Raw genomic sequence first — 7,500 nt, forward strand, 5'->3', positions numbered from 1 at the left:
ATATATATATATATATATATATATATATATATATAAATATATATATATATATATATATATATATATATATATATATGAATATATATATATATATATATATATATATATATATATATATATATATATATATATATATATATATATATATATATATATATATATATATATATATATATATATATATATATATATATATATATATATATATATATATATATATATATATATATATATATATATATATATATATATATATATATATATATATATATATATATATATATATATATGTGTGTATATTTATATATATATATATATATATATATATATATATATATATATATATATATATATATATATATATATATATATATATATATATATATATATATATATATATATATATATATTTATATAACATGATATTTTACCGAGGTTATGTTTATCAGTATCAATAAATTAACATATAATTATACAGTGACTAAGAACGCTCATAACTTTTGAAGAAACGGAAAAAATAGCCCGCAGGAAGGACACGGGAGCTACATAAAATAAATACACGAAATATTTGTATATCTAAGCTAGCATAATTTCATTGATTTATAAATATACCCTAATTCGCTATAATAAGTAATTTTCAAATAGTCAAGTGAATTGAAGCGATACAATACGAATTTGTTAGTAATTAAAGGTATGTGATAAAATATATATATATATATATATATATATATATATATATATATATATATATATATATATATATATATATATATATATATATATATATATACATACTGTATATATAGTATTTATCAAACTAAGATATAAGATGCAAATATGAAACGCAAGCTCTATAATGGCATTTTTGATAAATCAAATCTACCAAGCATAATTTATTTCAAACGTAAGCTTTACAATAGAACATTTATTCATTGAAAAACTAGACGAAAAAAATTTGGCTCAAACAGATATACAGTATCTATCAAATGATAAGATTTCAATGTCCTCCTTATTGCCATAAGCAATATATTTTCATATATATATATATATATATATATATATATATATATATATATATATATATATATATATATATATATATATATATATATATATATATATATATATATATATATATATATATATATATATATGTATATATATATATTATGTGTGTGAGTGTTTGTGTGTGTAGGTTTATGTATGTTTGTACGGTTCTACAATACAACCTTTACATTTTTAAATGGTTGCGACAGATTTCAATCATGCTTCATGAAGGTAGATGAAAAGATATAAGATTCAATCAAATACAGAAAAAGTTTTCATCTAAAATAAATAAAATGACAACATAATAAATTAACACAAAATGAACAACATGTGAATATTATAAATCGAATAATAAAGATTATACGAATTAATTAACTTTCGAGTTATTTCTTACTTTTCCAGAAAAGCCTATACGTGAAAGTGCAGGAAACATTAGCAATGAAATTATATCGACGTGAGATATATTATGCATCACAGAATATTTTTATCTTTTAAAAATGTCAAAATTTCACGACATAAATCTTTCTCCGGTAATTCATTGAAGGAAAAGAAATCGTAAGGTAGTCTTGGAAAACAGCTGCATGGGATTTATTTCAGTAAGTGTATCTGAGAAGACACAATTTAATAAGAAATATTATATATGATCATGGGTTGTTTGAGGCTTACTGTCTGAGAGCATAAAATATCCTTGGCAGAATTAGTGACAAGCTACCATATTACATCGTATATATATATATATATATATATATATATATATATATATATATATATATATATATATATATATATATATATATATATATATATATATATATATATTCATCAGATGGCCACCTCCATGCAAACGTAGTGCAAATGGCTACCCACATAGCATAAACCTCCCACTGTATCCCCCTGTATCCTTTCCTTCTGCTGCCGAAATGTCTTGCCGCTCTAGGTAGCCAAGAAAGGGAGAGCCACTGTAAGGATTAGAAGGAACCTACCTAGGACAGTGGCCATATTGGGCCTTGAGGCGGTCCGGCCTCACAGTTCAGCCATGAGCTTCCAAATTCACCCTGACTCCTGTTTTGGCTATTGTCGAGAGCGGGTGCCCATTTCCCGCTCGAACATTTCACATGACCGCCACATTGGCTCCAGCCACGTGTCTCAATTCAGGATAACTCTACTGGATCCCTCCTTTGGACTCCTACAGTAAGCCTAAGACGAACTTGTGTATTTTGTGGGCCTGTTTTTCCTCCTACTGAATTATTTCTTGACTTTTTAACGAAACTCCAAGTAAATCCCATGATTCACCAAGTGTACTTCTCTCTCTCCATTCATCTCTGTAACCCCCTTTTCCCTAGTTGACCCTCTTCCACGCCACTGCCACCCATCGTTTGCATGCTTAGTTAATTTCCAGATTAAGAAAATGAAGTAAAGCCTCTTTAGACTGGCTATGCTGTCCTGTGTTCGCCTGAGTGGTTAGAGCAATCTTTAAGCATTCGGGTGTTATAGTCCAGTGAGTTAGGATAGCTCGATGGTATATAGTTAAGGCGTTAATGCATGATGTTCCCATAGTTAATTCAACACCTCTCTCTTTCAGAGGGATGCCTTTATCGTGCGTGATGTAGGACAACTCTCACCTCACTTTCATTTGTTGCTGGAAGCCTCCATGTGCGAAGGAACAAGGGAATTTCTCCTTTTACAGCGCCGTTAAATAATTATACATCCATCCTTTCTGGTTAAGCACGTGTGTCCCTGGTTATAATTAATTTGTAAGCTGTTGTTAATATTTGTTAAGTAAATGTTGTTAATTCTTAATCAAGTATAATTATGCCTTGCAGTAACTTGACGAAGGGAAATAATTAATTCTTTCCATTCTTCTAGGGTTTTTTTGTTGCACTCAGCCATTTTATAGCATTCTGCTGTACGACCACGGCTGGCAATATATATATATATATATATATATATATATATATATATATATATATATATATATATATATATATATATATATATATATATCAGACGGGGTGACAAGGAGACAGTCGGTCATCTATAGGTGATATTTATTTGCCGATGCGTTTCGTAAACACACAGTTACATCATCAAGGCTAAAGGAGAAAATATACAAATTAAAAATACATGGAATAAAACTAATGACTCCAAGAGTCTCAACATGTTATATAAATATACATTAAAACAAGGCAATTCAGAAAAAGCCCTACTAGACTAAAAGTTGAAGACTGAATGACCAAAAGGGAAAAGGAAAGCGGCAAAGAAAACTGTCTCAAGCCAGATACAGCTGTACAGAGGTGGTGTCTGAGTTCAACTTAGGAACTAGCTGCTTAATAAATAACGATTCTCAAATGAGCAGTTCGTTTGGAAGACTTGTTTGGCCCAAAACAGAGAAGTCAGAATAATTAATACTTTTATTACATATATTTGAATGATTTCTAATATTGGAAGATTCTGGATTGGTTGCAGGTCATCCACACGAACTGCTCATTTTAGAATCATTATTTATCAAGCAGTTAGTTCCTAAGTTGAACTCACTTTCACCACCTCTGTGTAGTTGTATCTGGCTTGAGCCCGCTTTTTCTTTTCCCTTTTTGTCATTCAAACTTGAACTTTTTAGTCTAGTAGGGCTTTTCCTGAATTTCCTTGTTTTAGTCATTCAGACTTCAACATGTATTTTAATTTTAGTCTAGTAGGGCTTTTTCTTGTCAATTGTCTTGTTTTATTGTATATTGATATAGCATGTTGAGACGAGAACGAAAAATTTTCTTGAATTTGTTCTTCAGCATATATTTTCCAGAAAAATATTAGAAATTTTATTCCATGTATTTTAATTTGTGCCTTGTTTTTCTGGGTTGCGAGATCGAATTGAAAGGGTAGAGGGGAAGGTGGTTTGCCTTGATGATGTAAGCACTGCTGAACTGGTACAATACAGTACACAGTACCGGGGTAAGCGATGTCAGGCAAACGATCGGGACTACAAAGTCGCCAAATAAATATCCCCATATAAAAATATAAACAACGCATACAAAAAACATTAATCTGATAAAGAAAAGTTGTTTTAGTCTTGATGATGAACGAAAGAAGCAAACACCCACCCCCAAAACAAAGTCATCTTACAACTAGTAGGAGGTACGAAGAGCCCTGCTTTATTTGGAGATGTTTTTGAGTGGCTGAATTTATAACAATTGGAAAAATCTTTGTAACTTTGATCATTATCAAATATTTTTATTTAAATTTTGTACCGATTGGTACCAACAAAATGATTTTACTCTAATCTGCCATGGGCCTGTCTGAAATATTATGGGCCGCGGCTGAAAGGTACAAAATTATACAAAGTGAGCTAATTTTTTTCTTTATTTGAAAAGAACTAGTAGGAGGTAAGACTCTTCATTTGGGACGAATTTATAACAATGGAAAAATATATCTTTTATTTAAATTTTGCTTGGAAAATGATTTTACTCTAATCTGACTCCCAGGTAAAAATTAAAAAAGATCTTTTTTTACTTTATTTTTATTTAGGAAATATAAAGAGTAAAAAGAAGATTCTTTTTTTTAGAAAAATAGTGAAACTAAATTCCTTTTACTCTCTCTCCTTGTTCTTTCTCTATCACTGCCAGACATTTATACTATATATATATATATATATATATATATATATATATATATATATATATATATATATATATATATATATATATATATATATATATATATATATATATATATATATATAAATATATATACATATACATATAAACATATATGCATATGTATATATATACATATACATATGTATGTATATGTGTATGTGAGTATGCATTAAATGCTGAGTACATTTGTATAGTATGAAGTAATATTTCCATCCGATCCCTACAGCAAAATTTTAAATGCCACTTTGACGAACCAAAGCGTTAAGTGTCCAAATCAATCAGACAGTCATTAGCGGGTAACACTGTTAACAACCGAAATGATGCAGTTAATGGTCGTTCCATGCGTGAAATAATAATAAAAAACGATGTTTAATGGAAGCTGTATTTGCATGGGCTCCAAAAAGGATGACGCGCTAGTCGCTGAAATGCAAAATGCATGGAAGGTGCGCACGAATATATTACGAATATTTGATGTTTAGAGGACGCGTACACGGCGTAACTGAAAAGCAAATAAATGACAGCGTATTTAATTTGACTTTGTGTATTTCTCTTTTCTTCTTCTGTCAGGCTTTGGAATCATCTTCCAATTGTTTTCTTTTTTTTTATCTTATTGGCTTCCGGTTTTTAACAGATATATCAAATATTACGAATATTTGATGTTTAGAGGACGCGTTCGTAGCGTAATTGAAAAACAAATAAATGCCAGTGTATTTCATTTGACTGTGTATTTCTCTTTTCCTCTTCTGTCAGGCTTTGGAGTCATCTTCCACTTCTGTTTTTTTTTATCTTATTATCTTTTATCATTTAATCAAATATTACAATATTTCCCTTCCGAAGGCGTTCGTTTTGAAAAAACAAATAAAATGACAGTGTTTCTCTTTTCCACTTCTTCGGGCTCAGAGTCTCTTCCTAATTGCTTATTTTTTGACTTTGATCTGGTTTTGACAGCAATAATTTAATTTTTTTAATCAGTTATTATCTGGGGTGGGCTGGATTTGGGTGTTTAACTTAATCAGTTATTATTGGATGGCTTCAAAACGGCCTATTTTCCCCTCAGAGAAATAAAAATAATAAAAAAATATAAAATTTCTTTAATTTGGTAAGCTGTTTTTATTGATTGGGCATAAAATAATCTTCAACTCTGTTTATTATAAAAAAATATTATACTTTGCGTTACAATATCCGAATAAAGTGTAAATTATATTAAGGTATCATATCAGCTTCAATTAGACGCGTCATTAAGTGTGAGCAATAATACTAGAATTTTATTGCTTACGCGCAAGTTATGTCAAATCCGTGTGATATCTCCATATCCACAATATAATTAAAACTATCTCCTTTCTTCTTTACACACACACACACACACACACACACACACACATATATATATATATATATATATATATATATATATATATATATATATATATATATATATACAAATTATACACTCACACACATACACACACACACACACACACACACACACACACACACACACATATATATATATATATATATATATATATATATATATATATATATATATATATATATATACCCCCCTGCGTTTTTTCTTCAAAATCGGTGAAGTATTCGTCCACAGCCTCTCTTCCCTGTAGCCAGCAGCTTACGAGTTCATTATTAGGAAGGATTTATATGAAATGTAATTATATCTCTCAGAAAGGCGTAATGGAGACGAATGGGTAGCTTCTTACTTTAATGATAAAAGTTAATTACATACACAAGTTTATGTCTGGTTAAGTAGCCCGCGGTCAGAGTATGGTTAAGTAGTTGTGGACAGAATATGGTTAAGTAGCCCGCGGTCAGAGTATGGTTGGGACCACGGAAGCTAAGGGGAAGAACTGCGTCTTCTTGTATTGGTGACTAGGGACTCTAATGATTCTTCTCTGGCTTCGTTCTGCTCTGGAACCCCTACTTCTTGCTATCTTCCATCTCCTCCCTCCCTTGAAGTTACTTCATTGGAAGATATTATCTGTAAGGCCTCCCCTCGAACAGCTTGATTGGGAAGGACAATTGTGGGTGTTGTTAAAATCTTTCCTTAGATGATTTGATTGGAAATGACCTCAGGAGGAGTAGTTAGTAACTCCTCCCTAGAATGTCTAATTGGAGAAATGGTGAACTACTTCACTTTGTCCAGCCCCTTTTCATGGAATTTCATGTAAACGCCTCCTATTGAAGGCGGGTTATAGATATGGCCGGAACGTTAACTCCTGACGAGGTGCTCCGTCATGCTTGGTCAGCTGAATCGAGAGGGCACAGGTTCCAGATTTTATGACTGGTTTTATGGCCCTGGGTGCGATATACTCGCTCACTGTTTTGAGTTCGTATAAAGACAGTTGCCTGCTGTTAGCTTACTTGACATTTCTAGCCCTGTAATGCATAACAACCAAGGCTTAATTGTTGTTCTCTCTCTCACTCTTTATCCTTTTTTTTTCTCTCTCTCTCTCCCTTTTCTTTTTCTTTTTTTCTTTTCTCTCTCTATTTAATCTTCTTGATATCACTTTATTTTCTTATGCTTATATATTTAATCTTTCTTGATATCACTACATATATATATATATATATATATATATATATATATATATATATATATATATATATATAAATGTGTGTATGTGACTTTATGTGTGCGTGTATGCCCTCAAACCATCCTCTCGCTCTACATTTCACTGCACAGAAACTTCCAAATGATATTGCAATTACCGATTCATAAAAACAAAACACATTACTTTCTTCCTGAGCTAAACGTAAGATTCACCTTTAAGATCAAAAGAGTCTC

This window comes from Macrobrachium rosenbergii, chromosome 41, assembly GCF_040412425.1.
Source record: "Macrobrachium rosenbergii isolate ZJJX-2024 chromosome 41, ASM4041242v1, whole genome shotgun sequence".
Classification (NCBI taxonomy): Eukaryota; Metazoa; Arthropoda; class Malacostraca; order Decapoda; family Palaemonidae; genus Macrobrachium; species Macrobrachium rosenbergii.